This window comes from Helianthus annuus, chromosome 7 (assembly GCF_002127325.2).
Source record: "Helianthus annuus cultivar XRQ/B chromosome 7, HanXRQr2.0-SUNRISE, whole genome shotgun sequence".
Taxonomy (NCBI): Eukaryota; Viridiplantae; Streptophyta; class Magnoliopsida; order Asterales; family Asteraceae; genus Helianthus; species Helianthus annuus.
In genome coordinates, this window is record NC_035439.2 from 124,680,746 (window position 1) to 124,706,726 (window position 25,981).

General features: G+C 39.2%; 1 non-coding gene and 2 pseudogenes across 1 annotated transcript; all 3 read left to right on the plus strand.

Annotated features, from left to right (window-relative positions):
* Window positions 1-446: 446 nt before the first annotated feature.
* LOC110866853 lies at window positions 447-2,521 on the plus strand (annotated as a pseudogene).
* Window positions 2,522-3,038: 517 nt separating this feature from the next.
* LOC110866854 lies at window positions 3,039-4,624 on the plus strand (annotated as a pseudogene).
* Window positions 4,625-16,353: 11,729 nt separating this feature from the next.
* On the plus strand, window positions 16,354-16,460 carry LOC118480636. Its single transcript, XR_004863616.1, has one exon. It is a non-coding gene; the product is annotated as a small nucleolar RNA R71 (small nucleolar RNA).
* Window positions 16,461-25,981: the final 9,521 nt, after the last annotated feature.

Below are 25,981 nucleotides of genomic sequence, written 5' to 3' on the forward strand. Positions count from 1 at the left end.
GGTGGAATCCCTCCTTTTTTAGGGAATATCACATCAATAGAAGTGTTTGCTGTTAAGGAAAATCCCTTGCATGGGAGCATTCCAGACACCTTAGGCCATTGGAAAAGTTTAAAAGAAATTTATGGTAGCCATTGTAATTTTTCTGGAACCATCCCTCATTCCCTTTACAATCTTTCACACCTAAATACTATGAACTTTGGTGATAATCAACTAAGTGGTACTCTTCCTGAGGTCATAATGCTCCCTTCTCTTGTCATCCTTCAGTTATAGATTAACCAGTTTACGGGACCCATTCCACCATCCATTTCTAATTGTTCAAAGTTAAAAGATTTTGAATTTGCTAGAAACAAGTTTAGTGGGAAGTTGACAATCGATTTTCAAAACTAAGAGATATCAGTTTTATATCAATAGGTTTTAACAACTTTGGAAGCAAAGAAGCAGATGAAATGAAGTTTATCGATTCTTTGGAAAACCGTACATTAGGTATGTTGGATATTTCTTATTGCAAGTTTCAAGGAGTGCTCCCTTGCTCAATTGGTAATCTTTCTAGTCAACTCCCATATCTATATATAGAGGGGAATCATTTAGAAGGAAACATCCCTAGATCAATTAGTAATCTGGTTGGCTTGAAAAGGTTATCATTAAGATTTAACCAATTCACGGGAAACATTCCCTCAACCATTGGTAATCTTCAAAACCTAGAATCTATTTATTTAAATAATAACCAACTTTCAGGACATATTCCTGATGCCATGGGGAATTTAACATCGTTGATCTTATTAGATTTTTCTTCAAACATGTTGGAAGGGGTCATTCCATCAAGCCTTGGAAATTGTCATAATCTATTAGAATTGTACCTTAATGATAATAAACTTAATGGGGAAATACCCACACAACTTCTTCAACTTTCAACTCTATCCATACAATTGGATCTTTCTCAAAATAATCTGTTTGGTTCACTTCCAATTGACGTTGGAGACCTAAAGATGTTAAGCGCTCTAGACTTGTCTGATAATAATTTATCAGGTAACATTCCTAGTAGCCTTAGTGGTTGTGCTAGCCTTTCAAGGTTGTCCCTCAAAGGCAATAAATTTCAAGGTATGATACCCACATCATTAGTTTCCTTGAAAGGATTGATGGAACTTGATATTTCACATAATAATTTATCGGGCCAAATTCCTCAATTCTTAGAAAAATTGCTTGTGTTAGAATATTTGAACATGTCATATAGTGATTTTGAGGGTGAAGTACCAATGGTAGGAGTGTTCTCCAATGAAAGTGCGTTCTCTATTTTGGGGAATAGTAGACTTTGTGGTGGCCTTGTCGAACTTCGGTTACCCAAATGCAAGGAGATAAAGAAACATAAAAAACGGTTTCCTCTATATGTAATTGTCATCTTGATTGCATCCACACTTATCACCATCATTTGTTTAGCATATGTTTGGTGTAAGAAAAAAAGAAATAGTCGGTTGTCTAAATCATCAACAAGCGAAGGATTGTTAAAAGTTTCATACAATCAACTGCTCAAGGCTACCGACGGGTTCTCAGAAGCCAATTTAATTGGAATTAGTGGGTTCAGTTCCGTTTACAAAGGAATCCTTGATGAAGATGATAAATTTGTCGCAGTTAAAGTTCTGCATCTTCAAAATCGAGGAGCCCAAAGAAGCTTCATGAGGGAGTGTGAAGCATGGAGGAACATTAGACACCGGAATTTGTTGAAGATAATAACTTCATGTTCAAGTGTTGACTTTCAAGGAAATGATTTTAAAGCTTTGGTGTATGAGTTCATGCCCAATGGGAGTTTGCATGATTGGTTGCATCCAACATCGAGATTGAGCCTTCTTCAAATAATACATATCCTTATAGATGTAGCATCTGCACTCGATTATATTCACAATCATTGCATCCCAAGCATTGTTCATGGTGACTTGAAGCCTAGCAACATTCTACTTGATGATGAAATGGTGGCTCATGTTGGAGACTTTGGTTTAGCTCGAATTCTTTGAACTACGTCATATAACAACAGCTCAACTGAGGTTAGAGGAACAATTGGTTATGCTGCTCCCGGTAATACGTTGTATTCATTATCTTTCATATTTATTTATAACGTTAAGTTTATTTCTAAAGTATATTCTTATGGATTATAGAGTATGGTCTTGGGAATGAGATGACAAGTAGTGGGGATGTTTACAGTTTCGGAGTATTATTATTGGAGATGATGACAGGGAAAAAGCCGACCGATAACATCTTTAGTGAAGGCCTTAGTCTCCATAAATTTGCTTTCATGGCCTTGCATGAACATGTAACAAATGTTATTGATGTTAACATTCTAAATATTTCCCAAGAGGGTGGAGTTTTTAAGCAAAACATGGAAGCAAATGTAGAGAAAATTGAGGAATGTTTGGCTTCAACGATAAATATTGGAGTATCATGCACTGTAGATTCACCACCCCAACGGATGGATATGAAAAAGGTTGTATGTGAGTTGCAACATATTCTAGATGCACTTCAACAAATTTGAAATATTTGAGGTAGAAAGTTCTCTGTTTTTTTACTAGCCACATTTGAAACTTTCGCATTTGTTAATTGAACTTAGAAGTATTGTGCATGTTTCAGGCCTGACACCAACCTTGCATAGGGGAGTTAAACATTACTACACATAGGTGAAGGTGTACGTCGTCATTATATCTTTGTTACCATTCCGAACAACTTTGTTATTTTGCTTAGTTTCGTGTTGAAATATGGATATGTTGTAATTGTTACATGAATATTATATTGCCTTGTTGTAATATTCTTAGGTGCTACTAAGTTGAGCATAAATCAAGAAGTAGCATATAAACCTTTAAAGTTTTCTTTGTGTTGAACCATTGAGCCTAACACTGGAAAGAATCAAATATGAGTAGTATAATCAATCTGTCGTAACATATATATAATCCTAGTACAGTAATAAATTTGACAAAATTTACTTTTGGTTAGACAATAGTTATTAGGTACATAATTAACCAGATTCTAGAAGCATGTCGCACATAAACTCAAATATGGATACATATGTACCAATCTCTAGGGTACATGGACTCTTAACAACCAGATCATACATAACTCATTCAGAAGTCTTTATATGCCCTTAAACAAGCTCCTCGTGCTTGGTGTTAACGGTTGATACTTATATAGGTACTATTGACTTTTAGAAGAATTGTTGTGACTCTTCGTTATCTATCAACATTGCCTGGATACAACTTTCATGTTACTTTATGTGGATGATATTATTATTACTGACTCCTCTGTTGAACTTTGTGTGGATGATATTATTATTACTGACTCCTCTACTGAGCTGCTACGTCGCATTATCACTTCTCTGAACATAGAGTTTTCCATGAGCAATTTGAGCCATCTACATAATTTTTTGGGGATTGTTGCTACTCACAACAACAAAGGAATGTTTCTCTCTAAAAAGCAGTACGCTCAAAACATTTAAGTTCTCGCAAAAGCGTCATTGTAAGCTGAATTCAACTCCTATTGACACTAATACTAAAGTCGCCCCCCCCCCCATTGTATCTTAGTCTTGTTGGTGCATTATAATACTTAACACTTAACATTCACATGACTAGACAACTTGTATACAGTTCAACAAATTTGTCTATATATGTATGATCCCGGAGAATCACTTTTCGATGCTTTCAAGCGTATTCTCTGTTACATTAGTGGCACACTAGATCCTGGTCTTCAACTATACGTGGCATTTCATTTTTGGGTATATTGTGTTCATATGTTACAAAGGAATCCTTGATGAAGATGATAAACTTGTCGCAGTTAAAGTTCTGCATCTTCAAAATCGAGGAGCTCAAAGAAGCTTTATGAGGGAGTGTGAAGCATGAAGGAACACTAGACACCAGAATTTGTTGAAGATAATAACTTCATGTTCAAGTGTTGACTTTCAAGGAAATGATTTTAAAGCTTTGGTGTATGAGTTCATTCCCAATGGGAGTTTGCATGATTGGTTGCATCCAACATCGAGATTAAGCCTTCTTCAAATAATACACATTCTTATAGATGTAGCATCTGCACTCGATTATATTCATAATCATTGCATCCCAAGCATTATTCATGGTGACTTGAAGCCTAGCAACATTCTACTTGATGTTGAAATGGTGGCTCATGTTGGAGACTTTGGTCTAGCTCGAATTCTTAGAACTACGTCATATAACAACAACTCAACTGAGATTAGAGGAACAATTGGTTATGCTGCTTCAGGTAATACGTTGTATTCATTATCTTTCATATTTAATTATAACGTTAAGTTTATTTCTAAAGTATATTCTTATGAATTATAGAGTATGGTCTTGGGAATGAGATGACAAGTAGTGGGGAAGTTTACAGTTTCAGAGTATTATTATTGGAGATGATGACAGGGAAAAAGCCGACGGATAACATATTTAGTGAAGGCCTTAGTCTCCATAAATTTGCTTTCATGGCCTTGCATGAACATGTAACAAATGTTATTGATGTTAACATTCTAAATATTTCCCAAGAGGGTGGAGTTTTTAAGCAAAACATGGAAGCAAATGTAGAGAAAATGAGGAATGTTTGCCTTCAACGATCAAGAGTGGAGTATCATGCACCGTAGATTCACCACCCCAACAGATGGATATGGATATGAAAAAGGTTGTACGTGAGTTGCAACATATTCTAGATGCACTTCAACAAATTTGAAATATTTGAGGTAGAAAGTTCTCTGTTTTTACTAGCCACATTTGAAACATTCACATTTGTTAGTTGAACATAGAAGTAATGTGCATGTTTCAGGCCTAACACCAACCTTGCATGGGGGAGTTAAATGTTACTAGACATAGGTGAAGGCGTACGTCATCATTATATCTTTGTTACCATTCCGAACAACTTTATTATTTTGCTTAGTTTCGTGTTGAAATATGGATGTTGTAATTGTTACATGAATATTATATTGCCTTGTTGTAATATTCTCAGGAGCTACTAAGTCGTGCATAAATCAAGAAGTAGCATATAAACCTTTAAAGCTTTCTTTGTGTTGAACCATTGAGCCTAACACTGGATAGAATCAACTATCAGTAGTATAATCAATCTGTCGTAACATATATATAATCCTAGTACACTAATAAATTTGACAAAATTTACTTTTGGTTAGACAATAGTTATTAGGTACATAATTAACCAGATTCTAGAAGCATATTGCACATAAACTCAAATATGGATACATATGTACCAATCTCTAGGGTACGTGACTCTTACCAGCCAGATCATACATGACTCACTCAGAAATCTTTATATGCCCTTAAACAAGCTCCTCGTGCTTGGTATTAATAGTTGATACTTATATTGGTACTATTGGCTTTTAGAAGAATTGTTGTGACTCTTCGTTATCTATCAACATTGCCAAGATACAACTTTCATGTTACTTTATGTGGATGATATTATTATTATTATTGACTCCTGTGTTGAACTTTATGTGGATGATATTATTATTACTGACTCCTCTACTGAGCTGCTACGTCACATTATCACTTCTCTGAGCATAGAGTTTGCCATGAGCATTTTGAGCCATCTACATAAATTTTTTTGGGGATTGTTGCTACTCACAACAACAGAGGAATGTTTCTCTCTAAAAAGTAGTACGCTCAAAACATTTAAGTTCTCACAAAAGCGTCATTGTAAGATGAATTCAACTCTTATTAACACTAATACTAAACTCGGTCCCCCCCAACATTGCATATTAGTCCTGCTGGTGCATTATAATACTTAACACTTAACATTCACATGACTAGTGTAACACCCCGAAAATATAACTCTTTTATTATAATATTATGTCTGTAATTAAACAAAAGAACTAACTAGGAATAAAAATAACCTAGTTAGGTAAAAGTCTTGCAATGACTTATAAGTGAGTTAAAACACTTAAAACATGAACTAAACAATTTTAGAGGGGCCAAAGTTGTTAAAATTGAAACATGAAATATTTAAACAAAAATTAAAAACCCAAACACACACAAGTGTGTGTGTGTGTGCGTCTGGATCGATTGAAGCACAGGGGCGACCAGGAGAACCCTCACAAACCCTAGTTCATGTTTAATCTCACAAATTGAAGGTCAAATCAGTTCCAAATCAAAATCCGAGTACGAAATAGTGATCTCCACTGAAAAGGGGTCATAAGGTATGTGAATTTTATGGGAAATCTCTAGTTGAATTTCTGAATGAACTTAGAGAATTCGAAAATTGTTGTTGCATGAATGATATATTGATGAAATAGGAACAATATTGTGTCTAGGAGTGAACCCTAGACAATTATGAGTAGAAATCATGTTTAGTTCTAGTGAATTCAATGAATCCCAATGAAGGTGATTAGTGGGTTTTGTGGGAGCTTGATAAACACTAGGATTTTGGTTGTTGTTCTAGTGTAATCTGATTTTATGAAGTAATCTCTGGTTATTGATGTTAAAATTTAATATGAAATTGTTCGATTGATGTTAATTTCGGCTATATAACAAGTTATGAACTTGATAATGAATTGTGTAAAATTCTGCCCTTAAAGTGTTTGTAAAAATGCCTAAGAGAAGGCTAAATGTTGAAATATGAACAAAAACGCATACTTGCACTAGTTGGTAAACTACGCGTTATATGTGAATCAAAGAGTTCTAAATGTGACGTGATTGAACTCTATAGGAAAGGAAGCCGGATCGTCGAGCGGACAAGCCGGTGTTGACGCATGTTTGAAGGGTGTGCATTGAAGGTATGTAACTTGTTTCGTTACATTAAGTAATTTTGATATTTATACCATGTATAGTCATGTTTTAGAATAGAGGCTTGTGTTGATTGAGGTGATAATGTTCAGTACTTGAATTAATAGGATAAGATCAGATAAAGAGGCGTTTGGTGGTCATTATAAATGGAGGATTCCATAAATGAGCCAAACGGGTCGAATAATTGAGTAGTAAGTAGTGTTAGTGTTTTGATAGTTAGCATTTGGCGTTGGCAATCGCAAGAGCATGAAGCCATAGGATTGGTAATGAAATGCCGGTCATATTAAGCCCCCGGATGTTGGATATAAACGCCTTAAGGTTACTATCTCATTGGTAGCGAAATTGGTATAAATTGATAGGTTGATTAATTACGTAGTGATTTTAGACATTCGGTCCGTAATTTGAAATTGTGGTATAATAAATGTAATAGGCACATCGGTAATTAAATTACAGACGTGTAGGAAAAAGAATCACCTAAAACAGACCTTCGGATCAAAAGTTATGAGCATTTGAAGTTAGGATGGTGAAATTCGGAGCTGGGCAGGAAATGCAGGTCAAAAACCTGCACTTGCTGGAAAACCGTATCCCCCGCGCCACGCGACAGGATCCGTTGGATCTGGCGCGACACGCCAGAGCCCTCGCGATACGCGACGGAATGAACGAGGTCTGGCGCGACACGCGACAGACTATATTCTGAAATTTTATTTTATTTTTGATTATTTGATTCTAGAACTTGTTTATGCGTATTTTAACGATGTCAAAACTAACATTTAACGTGGTTTTGACACTAGGTGATGTTGGTCTCACCCCGGATGGCAATCAAGCATGATTTCAAGAACCGAACTCAACTTTTTGAAGCTTCCGCGCCTACTTAACTTTGTTGAATATAATGTTTATGTTGTAAACACTTAACTTGTCATTTTGGGATGTTGAAACTAGTTAGTTGTTAACTCGAATTCTGTTATTGTAAATACTTCTTTTTTTGTCTAACTTTAAGAAATGAAGTATTTGCTTTTGAAATCCGTATTTTACTTTAAAAAAATCCTAATTAAATGAGACGGGTGTTACAAGTTGGTAATCAGAGCTCAAGGTTGTCAACAAAGTGTGTTCGGTTCAAGCTTGATCGATCATCCGGTAAGAATTAATTATTTATTTTAGTAGATCTTATCATATGTGAGAAAAAGGGATGTGAATTAATGTGCACGGGAAGAGTGTGTTAACACACTCAAACCTGGAAAGTGCACTAAATGAGAACGGTCAAAGCAAGTTACGAACTTGGCTAATCCGAAGCAAATAAAGCTATGTTATAAATGAAATGTTAAATAATTGATGTAAACATTTCAGTTTCAAGATGACGGAGTGACAATGATCCGGTGCCGACAGTCACCGAACAAATGAAAGAGGTAATTGTCGAAGAAGTGGGGAAGGCAATCGAGGGTAGTCTATCCGGTTTCATAGACAAAATTCAAAATACAGTGCTATCGTTAGTTGAAGAACGAGTTAAAAGGTTGGAAGACCATGTCAACCTTATGAAAGAAAAATCCGGAGAACGTAAGGGTTGTTCATACAAGGAGTTTATGGCGTGTAAACCGCCAATTTACAACGGGGAGGTTGACCCGATAATATGCCAAAGATGGTTAAGTGATGTTGAAGGGGTGTTTGAAAGGACCCACTGTGACGTGAGCGATTTTGTGGCTTACGGAACGGGTCAGTTGAGGGGTCAAGCCAAGGACTGGTGGGATAACAAAAAGAAAGAGATTGGAGCCGAAACGGCAAGGGTCATGACATGGGATGAGTTTAAGGTACCATTCCTTAAACATCACAGTCCCAAGGCGGTCATCAACAGGATCAAAGAGGAGTTCATCCAGTTAAGACAAAGGGGTGAAACGATTGATAAAATCACGGGTATATTCATGGATAAGCTGAGGTTCTGTGATGAGTCAGTGACTACGGAGGAGCAGGAAATATATTATTATTATAATATGTTAAGTGCTGAATATCGAGAGTTTATGACTCCTTCCAAGTACGAAACCCTCACGGAAATCATTAACACCGCCCAGGAGCGGGAGATTGAATTGAAGAAACAAATCGAGAGGGGTGAACGAAGGGTAGTGGAAGTTAACCCGAGCCCTACAAAGAAGGATCGAACGACTGAGTCGGTGAAGAAGACTGATGCGAAAGGTGGATCGCCGAGTTGCAAGGTATGTGGAAAGGGGCACAAGGGTAAGTGCCGCTTCAAAGACAAACCGTGTCCCATATGTGGGAAGACGGGGCACACCGCATCGTTATGTCCGGGAAAGGTCTCTGTTTGCTACAAGTGTTACCAACCGGGCCATAAAAAGTCCGAATGCCCGGACTTGGTTGGAAAGAAAGACACCAAAGAATCTCCAACAGAAACTTCAAAGGCGAAGGCCAGGTCCTTCCAACTAACAGCTGCTGAAGCGAAAACAGAACCCAATGTGGTCTCAGGTATATTCGCAATAAACTCGATTCCTGCACGTGTATTATTTGATACGGGTGCGAATAAATCCTTTGTTTCATATGGATTTATTCGACATCCTTCATTTGTATTGACAAAATTATATGTGCCATTAGAGGTTGAAATAGGAGATAACAAGAGTTTCATAGTGTGTGACGTTTGTCTAGGTTGTAAATTGAGTATTGATGACGAGGAATACTCAATAGATTTAATCCCCATGTCGATGGGAGAATTTCAAGTGGTGGTCGGAATGGATTGGTTATCCCAGCACCACGCGAAGGTTGTGTGTTTTCGTAAGGAGATAAAGCTAACATCTCCGAGCGGAAAACACGTTACCATCTATGGCGAGAAAGGAGGCAATCCTATGATATGCTCGATGTTGAAAGCTCACAAGCTCATGAGGCATGGATGTAGAGCGTTTATGATATACGCAAATGAACCCGAGAAAGAACCACTGAAGATTGGGGACGTACCGGTGCTACGTGATTTCGAAGATGTGTTTCCGGAAGACTTATCGGGAATACCACCCAAACGGGAGGTAGAGTTTGGAATCGAATTGGTTCCGGGCGCGAAACCCGTAGCAAAGGCGCCGTACCGACTGGCGCCATCGGAGTTACAAGAGTTAATGTCACAAATTCAAGATTTGCTCAATAAAGGGTTTATAAGGCCGAGTGTGTATCCTTGGGGCGCACCGGTACTATTCGTGAAAAAGAAAGATGGAAGCATGCGAATGTGTATCGATTACCGGGAGTTAAACAAACTCACGGTAAAGAATCGATACCCGCTTCAGAGAATAGGCGATTTATTCGACCAATTACAAGGTGCGAATTGGTTTTCAAAAATTGACCTTAGAGGTCAAGGAAGAGGATGTACCGAAGACGGCTTTCCGCACGCGATACGAACATCACGAGTTCCTCATAATGTCATTCGGGTTGACGAATGCACCCGCGGCTTTCATGGAACTCATGAACCGGGTTTGCAAGCCAATGTTGGACAAGTCGGTAATCGTGTTTATCGACGACATTCTAGTGTATTCGAAAAGTGAGGCGGATCATGCGCATCATCTACAGGAGGTGCTAGAGACACTCAGATGGGAAAGGTTTTGTATGCAAAAGTTTCAAAGTGCGCCTTTTGGTTACGAGAGGTGCAATTCCTTGGCCACATCATAAGTGCCGACAGATATTGCTAGATCCGTAAAAAATAGAGGTCGTGTCGGAATGGAGCCCTCCGAAGAACCCTTTAGAAATTAGAAGCTTCTTAGGGCTTGCGGGATACTACAGGAGATTCATTCAAGATTTCTCCAAGATTGCTTCCCCGTTAACTAAAAACTCGAAAAGAGGAAAGATTCATATGGGGCGTTGAACAAGAAAGGGCGTTCCAAACACTAAAAGAGAAGCTAACTCACGCTCCGGTATTAACATTGCCAGATGGAGTCGAAGACTTGGTAGCTTATGCCTCGAGGTAATTAAAGGTGCATGAAAAGAAATATCCCACGCATGATCTCGAATTGGCGACGCTGGTGTTTGCGTTAAAAATATGGAGGCACTATTTATACGGAGTAAAGTGCACCATATTTACTGACCACAAAAGCTTGAAATACTTCTTCGATCAGAAGGAGTTAAATATGCGACAAAGGCGATGGTTAGAAACGGTAAAAGACTATGACTGCGAAATACATTACTACCCCGGAAGGGCTAATGTTGTGGCGGGTGCCTTGAGCAGGAAAACGGACTGTGTCCCAATACGAGTGCGGTCGATGCAGCTTGTTATAACCTCGGGTTTACTTGAACGTATCCGAGAAGCACAAGCCGAGACGATAAAAGAGGAAAACTTGAAAAAGGAAAGGATAGTTGGTCAGTTGAATGATTTGGCGGATGGTAACAACGGATTGAAGACTCGGTTCGGAAGAATATGGGTCCCAAATTCATGTGGAGTTAAGACGCTTCTACTCGATGAAGCTCATAAATCCCGTTATTCTATCCATCCGGGTGCAACTGATGCGTGTGTAGTGTAATATATTTTTAATGTATAATTAAGCCCTTTTTTTACACCTTTAGCCAAGTTTTAAATTTATAAAACACGATATTCACTAACACTAAACACACATATGGGCAAGTGCACCCATCGTGGACGTAGTATAGTGTTGGTAAGATACCGAGGTCGTCCAAGGACACAAGAGCTTTTAGTACCGGTTTATCCTCAACGTCTAATCAAATCAAAAAGTTAAAAAAAATGTTTTTAAACTAAGAAAATAAAAACTAACTAAGTGCTGAAAAATAAAAATAAAATAAAAACAGATAGACAAGATGAATCACTTGGATGCGACTCGTGTATTAGTATAACCTTTGATTATTTTCGCACTTTTGCACTTGTTTAAGAGATTATCTTAGTTATTGTAGTAGGCCCCTCTTTTGAAGGCGACGTTACCCTCAACCCAGTAGTTTGAGTCAGCAAGGATACAATCCTAAAGGGTTGGATTATTGGAAGATAATGAATTAAGTTATTAATGCAAATTGTGGTAGGCCCCGCTTTTGGCGGTGACGTTACCCTCGGCTAAGTAGTCTGAGTCAGCAGGGATACAGTCCTAAATAGCCGGGTTATAGTATTAATAGTAGTTAACTTATGAGGGGGTCAAAGAGTTTGGATCCCCGCCATCCAATACCTATGGGCATTGAAGGAGATCCTACTAAATTTGACCCAGGTCCCTTGCAGGACCTCTAAACGCTGAACAAGGGCAAGACCCTTACCAAACCGTTCCCTTAACCCCCGACCAGGTAGCCAACATACCTCCATATAGACCGTGGAGATATGAATGGTGAAAATCTTTTATTTTATATAGACAGTAAAATAACGCCAAGACACCACGGACAAACGATAAGGAAAGATCACCTTCAACATAAGTAACTAGTTATTAAAGTCATTAATACAAAACCAAATAAAAAGTGCAAAAGATTAAAAATAAAAAGTATTATACTAAACACTTGTCTTCACCAAGTGATGTAAGAGACTTAGGCAAACATGGCCTTGATTGTCAAGAACTCATACGATCAATCTTGGATCCCGAGACGACTCACACACTCTACGATGGACAATGGATGATGGTGGTGGATGATGGTGTTATGGTGGTGGTGGGTGGTGGATGAAGTGTGAGAGAGGTGGTGTGCCAAGGGATGAGTTGGAATGAAACCAAGCACTCCTATTTATAGGCTGAACAGAAGGCTGGGCACGGCCCCGTGTCCGCTGGACACGCCCCCGTGCCCGTCTGACACTATCTCTCTTCATTAATTGTAATTCGCAATTACAATTAATGCGCCTGCTGTACTTTCACCACGCCCCCGTGCTCACTGGACACGGCCCCGTGGTGGGCAATAGAAGCTTCTACAGGTTTGTCTTTTCTGCTGCTTTTTGGGCACGGCCCCGTGCTGGCTGAGCACGGGGCGTGTTCAGGCTTCTGTTTTCTCTTCTTTGCTTGGGGAGATGCCGTTGAGGGTTCGGGCAGTCTACTTTTATTCCTTTTCTTGTATTTATGTTAGAATTAGCTGTCTTTTTGCTTCTTTTGTGAATTTGAGCTCATTTCATCCTGAAAATACAAAAGGAAGACAAAAACACTCTTTTTCCAACATTAGTACTTAAAAAGGGTTAGTTTTATGCCTTATTTGATGTAATTTATATGTTGCATTTTACACACATCAAATACCCCCACACTTGAACTTTTGCTTGTCCTCAAGCAAAACTCTTTAAATGTGGCTTACACTCCCAAATGGAATGGGTAGAAGAGAAGGTTTTTGGCTTGTCATAGAGTGTCGGGAATCCAAGATTTTTTGGGTTTTATTTTTTATTTATTTACAATCCTATTCGTTATGATTTATTTAGAACGTTTCATAGGATAAATTACTTATTTGGGCATAACATGCCTTTTTTTTAAATTTCATTTATATACAAGTTCACATACCTCACGGGAGAAATCACTCAACACTCGGCCGAAGGTGTATTTTTTTAGTGAATCACTCGAGAGCGGCATGGTACTTACGCCTTCCATAGGCTTGCCAAGCAATCAATCCTCCTCCTTTTTAACTTTTATACCTTTGTAAAATATCAAGAGGACTTTTTGGGTGAAGGGTTAGGCTTGGGTTAAAGGTGGGTGGTTGGGTTAATGGTTAGTAAAAGGGCGAAAAGCGTAAAAAGCGTCGGTTTTCGTAACACACTTTGTTTTTAGTGACTTTTTATTTTGAAATATTTCTCCAAACAAGCTTTTGTTTGCATACCTTGTTTGTTTTTAACTTCATCATTTTTTTTAGTCACATAAAAGAACGAGCTTGCGAAAAACCGAGCTTGATACTAAAATAAAGGGTGAAAAATAAAAAGGGTTTTTGGTGGGTAAAAAGGGTTTAGGGTAAAGAAACGAAAGGTTTAGGCTCAAAGGGGTTAACTAGGGGGATTTTGGGTAGGTGGTAAAAAAAATGAAAAATAATGGTGTAGAAAGAAAAATGGTTAGTCCTAATGCCTCCATCATTTACTTACTTGGGTTTAAGTTGGTAAGGACCGGGAATGAATCGTCGTGGCAAGTTTTAGAGTTGTAAGAACCAAGCGGCTATTCACACAAGAAACGAAAAATGAGCATTTAGTCTAAAGATGTAAATTTGTATGCTCAATAAAGGCTCAAAACTCACTTTTGTGGGAATGGGTTTTTAATGTGATCAAGTATATGTAATCAAATTTTAACGAGACTTGTTATGCCGTTTCATAATTTTCCTATGTTGGTTCTTGTTATCACAACGCTCTCGGTTTTAAATTTTATAAAAATGTAACCTTATTAATCTTGTGATTCCTAACTTAAACTTTAGATAAGTAAAAATTGAAAAATTTTTGTAAAAAATTTGGGGTGTTTAGTGGTTCCAATAGAGTTTTGTGTAAGGCTTGTTATTAGGACTTGCAAAATTTCAAAGTGTTAGCTTCCCCCCATACTTAAATTACACATTGTCCTCAATGTGTCCCAAAAATAAATTTTTAGGTTGATTGGATGTGTAATGTGGTGTTAAAAAGCAAAGATTTATGTAACTGGTAGTCTGGACACGGCCCCGTGGGGACCGGACACGGCCCCGTGTTCAGGTGCCAGTAACAGAAATTAAAGAAATGAGACAGAAGCCTGGACACGGGGGCGTGTCTGGTGAACACGGCCCGTGTCCAGTTACCTAAACTGGGCGTTTTTTCTGCAGGTGGTTCAGCACGGGGCCGTGTTGGTTGAGCACGGCCCGTGTTGAACCTTCTGTAATGGAGATTTGTGTCGGGTTGCTTCGTTCTTTGTGCATGGGGCCATTTTTTTCGTTCCCTTTTTCATCCATTATCACTATGAGTGTGTTTTATTCCTGCAAATTAAAACTAAAAGATTAAACTAGACTAAGGATAGTTCCGCGGAATGCCTCCATGGTGCGCCACGTTTATAAGGGTCCTTGGCTACACCCAATGTGAGGTTATATATTTTCTGAGTGGGATGCTTGGCGTCCCATGTTACACCGTCGGAGAGCAGCATCCAAGCTCGAATCAATAACCTTCATGTAGTTGACCGGGTCGTCGTCCTCTATTCTCTTCCCAACTCCGAATTTTACTTCATCATCCCCATACCTCAAGGTGAGTGTTCCGTCATTCATATCTACCACCGCTTGTGCGGTGGCAAGAAATGGTCTCCCTAGTATGAGGGGGACCTCGGTGTCTTCCTCCATATCGAGTATGACAAAGTCAGCTGGATAGACGAATCTGCTTACTTTTACCAAGACATTTTCAATGACACCTTGTGGGAATTTGACGGATTGATCAGCGAGTTGTATGCTCATTTTTGTAGGACTCGTGGTTCCCAGGCCAAGTCTTTTAAACATTGATGAGGGCATGAGGTTAATGCTAGCCCCAAGATCGGCTAGGGCATTACGAACGGGGGACTCCCCTATTGAGCAGGGAATCGTGAAGCTTCCGGGATCGATTTTCTTTTGGGGAAGTTTATTGAGTACGAGGGCAGAGCATTCTTCGCCTAAATTGACTAATTGCAAATTTTCAATTTTCTTTTTATGAGTGAGGAAGTCCCTCATGAACTTAGAGTATTTGGGCATTTGGGTTAGGACCTCAATAAAAGGAATATTGACATGCAATTGCTTTAATAGACTTTCGAACTTCGCGAATTGCTCATTGGTCTTCTGACGAATTAACCTATCGGGGTACGGAACTCGAGGAGCTCTGGTAGGCTCTGGTGACGGAGGGGAGTCCTTTTCCTGCAGAGGTGTGGGTGCCGTTTCTTCTGTTGGTGGCGGCGCTTCTGCAGGCCCTACGGTGCGGTTTCGTAACGTGATGAGGTGAACTTGCGCTTTTGGGTTTGTTTCGGTATTGCTAGGTAATGCGCCTTGCGGTCTCTTGGCAAAATTTTGAGCTATTTGATTTAATTGTTTTTCTATGTTTTGAATACTAGCTTGTTGATTTCTAAAATTTGATTCTAATTGTAGAAATCTTTCCGAGTTTTTCTTTTCAGTGTCGGAGATGAGGCGAGATACAGTATCTTCAAGCCTTTCTCGTCCACTTTGTTGTTGAGTGAAGTTTTGTGACTCATTTCTTGGTTGTTGAAAGTTTGTTCGTTGGGTTTGTTGGTTACTACTATTGCCGGGTTCTCTCCAACCAAGGTTTGGGTGGTTTCGCCATCCTTGGTTATAAGTTCCCGTTGGAGGACCCGACGGCCTAGGTCTATTATCAATGTAGTTTACCAATTCTTGTTGATCGTCCATTTCTTTCATACAACTCCAATTTTCATGTGACCCACCACACCCTTCACAAGCCATAACCGAGACTGTTTTTGTCATTTCCAATTTTTTTATTTTTGAAGAAAGGGCCTCGATTTGGGCTTGTAAAGAAGTGCTTTCATCGACCTTATGGGCGCTCGGGGCAATAGATTTATTGCCTCGGGGGGTGTGCCATTGAAAATTGGTTTGAGCAATTTCCTCAATTTGGTTATATATTTCATGCGGGCGTCGATTACCTAAAAGTCCCCCGGAGCTAGAATCAAGTGTCTGCCTTGTGTGTGGCAACAATCCATTATAGAAAGTGGATACTTGTTGCCATATCGTAAGGCCGTGATGTGGACACTTGCGTAATAACTCCTTGAACCTTTCCCAAGTTTCATATAAGGATTCCCCGTCCTCTTGTGAATATGTATTAATTTCAGTCATTAATTTAGCCGTTTTAGCGGGAGGGAAATACTTATATAGAAATTTTTGGGCTAGTTCATCCCAGGTGTTTACCGATCCAGCTGGGAGGGCGTTGAGCCAAGCTTTCGCTCGGTCTTTTAGTGAGAAAGGAAACATTCAGAGGCGGATGGCGTCATTTGATGCTCCGTTGATCCGAAGGTATCACATATTTCTAAGAAATTAGTGATATGTAGATGGGGATCCTCGTCCGCAAGCCCATGGAAGGTTGCGGAGTTTTGGAGCATTTGTATCAGATGCGGCCGAAGTTCGAAGTTATTAGCTTCAACATTCGGAGCATTGATAGCGGCGCCTAGGTTACCTACGGTAGGTTGTAGATAATCCATGAGGGTACGTTGGTCCCCCATTGGAGGTGGATCACCCGAAACCTTCTCTTGGTTTTTAGCTTTTAATCTTTTTCTGAGAAAGCGTTCGGGTACTTCTAGAGGTTCTTTTATGTCCTTATTAGAACTGGATTGGGGACGTACCGGTGGTACGTGATTTCGAAGATGTGTTTCCGGAAGACTTACCGGGAATACCACCCGAACGGGAGGTAGAGTTTGGAATCCAATTGGTTCCGGGCGCGAAACCCGTAGCAAAGGCGCCGTACCGACTGGCGCCATCGGAGTTACAAGAGTTAATGTCACAAATTCAAGATTTGCTCAATAAAGGGTTTATAAGGCCGAGTGTGTCTCCTTGGGGCGCACCGGTACTATTCGTGAAAAAGAAAGATGGAAGCATGCGAATGTGTATCGATTACCGGGAGTTAAACAAACTCACGGTAAAGAATCGATACCCGCTTCCGAGAATAGGCGATTTATTCGACCAATTACAAGGTGCGAATTGGTTTTCAAAAATTGACCTTAGAGGTCAAGGAAGAGGATGTACCGAAGACGGCTTTCCGCACGCGATACGGACATCACGAGTTCCTCGTAATGTCATTCGGGCTGACGAATGCACCCGCGGCTTTCATGGAACTCATGAACCGGGTTTGCAAGCCAATGTTGGACAAGTCGGTAATCGTGTTTATCAACGACATTCTAGTGTATTCGAAAAGTGAGGCGGATCATGCGCATCATCTACAGGAGGTGCTAGAGACACTCAGATGGGAAAGGTTGTATGCAAAAGTTTCAAAGTGCGCCTTTTGGTTACGAGAGGTGCAATTCCTTGGCCACATCATAAGTGCCGACAGATATTGCTAGATCCGTAAAAAATAGAGGTCGTGTCGAAATGGAGCCCTCCGAAGAACCCTTTAGAAATTAGAAGCTTCTTAGGGCTTGCGGGATACTACAGGAGATTCATTCAAGATTTCTCCAAGATTGCTTCCCCGTTAACTAAAAACTCGAAAAGAGGAAAGATTCATATGGGGCGTTGAACAAGAAAGGGCGTTCCAAACGCTAAAAGAGAAGCTAACTCACACTCCGGTATTAACATTGCCAGATGGAGTCGAAGACTTGGTAGCTTATGCCTCGAGGTAATTAAAGGTGCATGAAAAGAAATATCCCACGCATGATCTCGAATTGGCGGCGCTGGTGTTTGCGTTAAAAATATGGAGGCACTATTTATACGGAGTAAAGTGCACCATATTTACTGACCACAAAAGCTTGAAATACTTCTTCGATCAAAAGGAGTTAAATATGCGACAAAGGCGATGGTTAGAAACGGTAAAAGACTATGACTGCGAAATACATTACTACCCCGGAAGGGCTAATGTTGTGGCGGATGCCTTGAGCAGGAAAACGGACTGTGTCCCAATACGAGTGCAGTCGATGCAGCTTGTTATAACCTCGGGTTTACATGAACGTATCCGAGAAGCACAAGCCGAGACGATAAAAGAGGAAAACTTGAAAAAGGAAAGGATAGTTGGTCAGTTGAATGATTTGGCGGATGGTAACAACGGATTGAAGACTCGGTTCGGAAGAATATGGGTCCCAAATTCATGTGGAGTTAAGACGCTTCTACTCGATGAAGCTCATAAATCCCGTTATTCTATCCATTCGGGTGCAACTGATGCGTGTGTAGTGTAATATATTTTTAATGTATAATTAAGCCCTTTTTTTTACACCTTTAGCCAAGTTTTAAATTTATAAAACACGATATTCACTAACACTAAACACACATATGGGCAAGTGCACCCATCGTGGACGTAGTATAGTGTTGGTAAGATACCGAGGTCGTCCAAGGACACAAGAGCTTTTAGTACCGGTTTATCCTCAACGTCTAATCAAATCAAAAAGTTAAAAAAATGTTTTTAAACTAAGAAAATAAAAACTAACTAAATGCTGAAAAATAAAAATAAAATAAAAACAGATAGACAAGATGAATCACTTAGATCCGACTCGTGTATTAGTATAACCTTTGATTATTTTCGCACTTTTGCACTTGTTTAAGAGATTATCTTAGTTATTGTAGTAGGGCCCTCTTTTGAAGGCGACGTTACCCTCAACCCAGTAGTTTGAGTCAGCAAGGATACAATCCTAAAGGGTTGGATTATAGGAAGATAATGAATTAAGTTATTAATGCAAATTGTGGTAGGCCCCGCTTTTGGCGGTGACGTTACCCTCGGCTAAGTAGTCTGAGTCAGCAGGGATACAGTCCTAAATAGTCGGGTTATAGTATTAATAGTAGTTAACTTATGAGGGGGTCAAAGAGTTTGGATCCCCGCCATCCAATACCTATGGGCATTGAAGGAGATCCTACTAAATTTGACCCAGGTCCCTTGCAGGACCTCTAAACGCTGAACAAGGGCAAGACCCTTACCAAACCGTTCCCTTAACCCCCGACCAGGTAGCCAACATACCTCCATATAGACCATGGAGATATGAATGGTGAAAATCTTTTATTTTATATAGACAGTAAAATAATGCCAAGACACCACGGACAAACGATAAGGAAAGATCACCTTCAACATAAGTAACTAGTTATTAAAGTCATTAATACAAAACCAAATAAAAAGTGCAAAAGATTAAAAATAAAAAGTATTATACTAAACACTTGTCTTCACCAAGTGATGTAAGAGACTTAGGCAAACATGGCCTTGATTTTCAAGAACTCTTACGATCAATCTTGGATCCCGAGACGACTCACACACTCTACGATGGACAATGGATGATGGTGGTGGATGATGGTGTTATGGTGGTGGTGGGTGGTGGATGAAGTGTGAGAGAGGTGGTGTGCCAAGGGATGAGTTGGAATGAAACCAAGCACTCCTATTTATAGGCTGAACAGAAGGCTGGGCACGGCCCCGTGTCCGCTGGACACACCCCCGTGCCCGTCTGACACTATCTCTCTTCATTAATTGTAATTCACAATTACAATTAATGCACCTGCTTTACTTTCACCACGCCCCCGTGCTCACTGGACACGGCCCCGTGGTGGGCAATAGAAGCTTCTACAGGTTTGTCTTTTCTGCTGCTTCTTGGGCACGGCCCCGTGCTGGCTGAGCACGGGGCGTGTTCAGGCTTCTGTTTTCTCTTCTTTGCTTGGGGAGATGCCGTTGAGGGTTCGGGCAGTCTACTTTTATTCCTTTTCTTGTATTTATGTTAGAATTAGCTGTCTTTTTGCTTCTTTTGTGAATTTGAGCTCATTTCATCCTGAAAATACAAAAGGAAGACAAAAACACTCTTTTTCCAACATTAGTACTTAAAAAGGGTTAGTTTTATGCCTTATTTGATGTAATTTATATGTTGCATTTTACACACATCAAATACCCCCACACTTAAACTTTTGCTTGTCCTCAAGCAAAACTCTTTAAATGTGGCTTACACTCCCAAATGGAATGGGTAGAAGAGAAGGTTTTTGGCTTGTCATAGAGTGTCGGGAATCCAAGATCTTTTTGGGTTTTATTTTTTATTTATTTACAATCCTATTCGTTATGATTTATTTAGAACGTTTCATAGGATAAATTACTTATTTGGGCATAACATGCCTTTTTTAAAATTTCATTTATATACAAGTTCACATACCTCACGGGAAAAATCACTCAACACTCGGCCGAAGGTGTATTTTTTTAGTGAATCACTCGAGAGCGGCATGGTACTTTCGCCTTCCATAGGCTTGCCAAGCAATCAATCCTCCTCATTTTTAACTTTTATACCTTTGTAAAATATCAAGAGGACTTTTTGGGTGAAGGGTTAGGCTTGGGTTAAAGGTGGGTGGTTGGGTTAATGGTTAGTAAAAGGGCGAAAAGCGTAAAAAGCGTCGGTTTTCGTAACACACTTTGTTTTTAGTGACTTTTTATTTTGAAATATTTCTCCAAACAAGCTTTTGTTTGCATACCTTGTTTGTTTTTAACTTCATCATTTTTTTTTAGTCACATAAAAGAACGAGCTTGCGAAAAACCGAGCTTGATACTAAAATAAAGGGTGAAAAATAAAAAGGGTTTTTGGTGGGTAAAAAGGGTTTAGGGTAAAGAAACGAAAGGTTTAGGCTCAAAGGGGTTAACTAGGGGGATTTTGGGTAGGTGGTAAAAAAAATGAAAAATAATGGTGTAGAAAGAAAAATGGTTAGTCCTAATGCCTCCATCATTTACTTACTTGGGTTTAAGTTGGTAAGGACCGGGAATGAATCGTCGTGGCAAGTTCTAGAGTTGTAAGAACCAAGCGGCTATTCACACAAGAAACGAAAAATGAGCATTTAGTCTAAAGATGTAAATTTGTATGCTCAATAAAGGCTCAAAACTCACTTTTGTGGGAATGGGTTTTTAATGTGATCAAGTATATGTAATCAAATTTTAACGAGACTTGTTATGCCGTTTCATAATTTTCCTATGTTGGTTCTTGTTATCACAACGCTCTCGGTTGTAAATTTTATAAAAATATAACCTTATTAATCTTGTGATTCCTAACTTAAACTTTAGACAAGTAAAAATTGAAAATTTTTTGTAAAAAATTTGGGGTGTTTAGCGGTTCCAATAGAGTTTTGTGTAAGGCTTGTTATTAGGACTTGCAAAATTTCAAAGTGTTAGCTTCCCCCATACTTAAATTACACATTGTCCTCAATGTGTCACAAAAATAAATTTTTAGGTTGATTGGATGTGTAATGTGGTGTTAAAAAGCAAAGATTTATGTTACTGGCAGTCTGGACACGGCCCCGTGGGGACCGGACACGGCCCCGTGTTCAGGTGCCAGTAACAGAAATTAAAGAAATGAGACAGAAGCCTGGACACGGGGGCGTGTCTGGTGAACACGGCCCATGTCCAGTTACCTGAACAACCGAGGATTTGATGCTATATGGGTGGTCGTGGATAGACTAACAAAGAGTGCTCACTTTATTCCTATACGTGAGACATATACTTCAGAAAAGATGTCAGAAGTATATACAAACGAAATAGTGGCACGACATGGGGTACCGGTATCTATTGTGTCGGACAGGGATACCCGGTTTACTTCACACTTCTGGCAAGATTTCCAAGAACAGATGGGAACGAAACTTTTTATCAGCACTGCATACCATCCTCAGACAGATGGACAGAGTGAAAGAACGATACAGACACTGGAAGACATGATGAGAGCGTGTATTATCGATTTCGGGGGCGGTTGGGATGTGTATTTGCCGTTAGCAGAATTCTCTTATAACGACAGTTATCATGCCAGCATCGGCATGGCCCCGTATGAGATGTTGTATGGTAGGAAATGCAGAACCCCGGTGTGTTGGGGTGAAGTGGGTCCGCGTGAACTGGCCCATAAAGATGTTGTCCAAGCCACTAACGAGAAAATTGACGTGGTTCGAGCTCACTTGAAAGCGGCCCAAGACAGACAAAAGTCTTATGCCGACAAAAGACGAAAACCGATTGAATTTCATGTAGGTGACAGGGTTATGCTAAAAGTTTCCCCATGGAAGGGTGTTATGCGATTCAGAAAAAGAGGGAAACAAAGCCCAAGGTTTATCGGGCCTTTTAAAATCATCGAACGGGTTGGCAAGGTGGCATATCGCCTTGAATTACCGGACGAGCTGAGCGGAATCCATGGCACGTTTCATGTGTCATAACTCCGTAAGTGCTTAGCTGAGGAAACGGCCAAAATCCACTACGATGATATCGAAGTGGATAATAGCCTTAACTATGCGGTAAGACCAATTGAGATTCTAGACCGGAAGATTAAAGATTTGCGGAATAAGAAAATTGATCAAGTAAAGATCAAATGGGAGCATAGAAAGGGTTCGGACACTACATGGGAGTTCGAGGAGGAGATGCGACGTCTCTACCCGACATTATTTGGTACGTGTTTCCGGTTTCGAGGACGAAACCTTTTTAAGGGGGGTGGACTTGGAACACCCCGAAAATATAACTCTTTTATTATAATATTATGTCTGTAATTAAACAAAAGAACTAACTAGGAATAAAAATAACCTAGTTAGGTAAAAGTCTTGCAGTGACTTATAAGTGGGTTAAAACACTTAAAACATGAACTAAACAATTTTAGAGGGGCCAAAGTTGTTAAAATTGAAACATGAAATATTTAAACAAAAATTAAAAACCCCCACACACACAAGTGTGTGTGTGTGTGTGTCTGGATCGATTGAAGCACAGGGGCGACCAGGAGAACCCTCACAAACCCTAGTTCATGTTTAATCTCACAAATTGAAGGTCAAATCAGTTCCAAATCAAAATCCGAGTACGAAATAGTGATCTCCACTGAAAAGGGGTCATAAGGTATGTGAATTTTATGGGAAATCTCTAGTTGAATTTCTGAATGAACTTAGAGAATTCGAAAATTGTTGTTGCATGAATGATATATTGATGAAATAGGAACAATATTGTGTCTAGGAGTGAACCCTAGACAATTATGAGTAGAAATCATGTTTAGTTCTAGTGAATTCAATGAATCCCAATGAAGGTGATTAGTGGGTTTTGTGGGAGCTTGATAAACACTAGGATTTTGGTTGTTGTTCTAGTGTAATCTGATTTTATGAAGTAATCTCTGGTTATTGATGTTAAAATTTAATATGAAATTGTTCGATTGATGTTAATTTCGGCTATATAACAAGTTATGAACTTGATAATGAATTGTGTAAAATTCTGCCCTTAAAGTGTTTGTAAAAATGCCTAAGAGAAGGCTAAATGTTGAAATATGAACAAAAACGCATACTTGCACTAGTTGGTAAACTATGCGTTATATGTGAATCAAAGAGTTCTAAATGTGACGTGATTGAACTCTATAGGAAAGGAAGCCGGATCGTCGAGCGGACAAGCCGGTGTTGACGCACGTTTGAAGGGTGTGCATTGAAGGTATGTAACTTGTTTCGTTACATTAAGTAATTTTGATATTTAAACCATGTATAGTCATGTTTTAGAATAGAGGCTTGTGTTGATTGAGGTGATAATGTTCAGTACTTGAATTAATAGGATAAGATCAGATAAAGAGGCGTTTGGTGGTCATTATAAATGGAGGATTCCATAAATGAGCCAAACGGGTCGAATAATTGAGTAGTAAGTAGTGTTAGTGTTTTGATAGTTAGCATTTGGCGTTGACAATTGCAATAGCATGAAGCCATAGGATTGGTAATTAAATGCCGGTGATATTAAGCCCTGGATGTTGGGTATAAGCGCCTTAAGGTTACTATCTCATTGGTAGCGAAATTGGTATAAATTGATGGGTTGATTAATTACGTGGTGATTTTAGACATTCGGTCTGTAATTTGAAATTGTGGTATAATAAATGTAATAGGCACGTCGGTAATTAAATTACAGACGTGTAGGAAAAAGAATCACCCAAAGCGGATCTTCGGATCAAAAGTTATGAGCATTTGAAGTTAGAATGGTGAAATTCGGAGCTGGGCAGGAAATGCAGGTCAAAACCTACACTTGCTGGAAAACCGTATCCCCCGCGCCACGCGACAGGATCCGTTGGATCTGGCGCGACACGCGAGAGCCCTTGCGATACGCGGCGGAATGAACAAGGTCTGGCGCGACACGCGACAGACTATATTCTGAAATTTTATTTTATTTTTGATTATTTGATTCTTGAACTTGTTTATGCGTATTTTAACAATGTCAAAACTAACATTTAACGTGGTTTTGACACTAGGTGATGTTGGTCTCACCCCGGATGGCAATCAAGCATGATTTCAAGAACCGAACACAACTTTTTAAAGCTTCCACGCCTATTTAACTTTGTTGAATATAATGTTTATGTTGTAAACACTTAACTTGTCATTTTGGGATGTTGAAACTAGTTAGTTGTTAACTCGAATTTTGTTATTGTAAATACTTCTTTTTTTGTCTAACTTTAAGAAATGAAGTATTTGCTTTTGAAATCCGTATTTTACTTTAAAAAAATCCTAATTAAATGAGACGGGTGTTACAACTAGACAACTTGTATTCAGTTCAACAAATTTGTCTTTATATGTATGATCTTGGAGAACACTTTTCGATGCTTTCAAGCGCATTCTCTGTTACATTAGTGGCACACTAGATCCTGGTCTTCAACTATACATGTCATTTCATTTTTGGGTATATTGTGTTCATATGTTATAATTTGTTATCATGGTTTTCCAAACACCAGGTTATTGTCTCTCCTTCCAGTGTTGAAGTTGGATACCACAGAGTTGTCGGTCTTCTTATTGAGCTTTGTTATATGTTTCTTCATGCCACCATTGTATACTATGACAACGTTAGTGCGGTTTATTGGTCTTCTTAAATTAAACTAGGTCCATAAGCATCCTAAGCATGGTAAATCTTGAAAATATAACTGAACACTTGGATACCTTACACATGTGTAAAATCAAGTGTCAACTTCAAAGTAGTTGTTGAGATGTAATGAGGGTACACAATTTCGATCATTTCACAAAGGCCTCCTCACAAAACAACCAAATCAAGGAATGGGAATGGGGTGTCAAACATTTATCGCTATAATTTAATTACCGGTCGACTTGATCGATGTTAATGAATGTACGCATGTAAAGTAAATCACATAACGTCATACAAGTTTGCAGATAGATATCAAACAGTCCATAGTGTTAATTGAAAAGTGAAAATTTGTAATAATAAACACATGAATCACCCCCAAAAGTAGAAAAATAATATTGAAAAAGGGGACTATGAACTCACATTAGGGTGCAAGCAAACTAAACAAGCTACAAGTAAGTATGACGTTGGGAGAAATCCCAAAGTGCTACCCTATTTTAACAAGCAGAGCAAGTCATGCTCGTATAGCTCGCCCCAACGAAAACACGAACCTATAGTTTAATTCGAATTTCAAATTAAATTTAGTATCCTTTAGATGTTTGTATGATCATATGTTGTGAAAACATTTTGTGTCGCACTCCGATAATTCCGCCGCTACGGGGTGTGACATGTTGTTGACTTGAATTGGATCAATGATGATTCCCGTTGCAATATGTTGACTTTCCGTTGACTCGTCGCCTCAAAGCCCAGTTAATTATCGTCAGTGGAAGAGCTAGTTGCGAGGAAGAACTCCTTTGATACCACTGTTATAACCGATTTTATTGAAGAAATATAGAGAGGAAGAAGTCTTTGTCTCAAATCATGGATATCTCATTCATCGACCTCC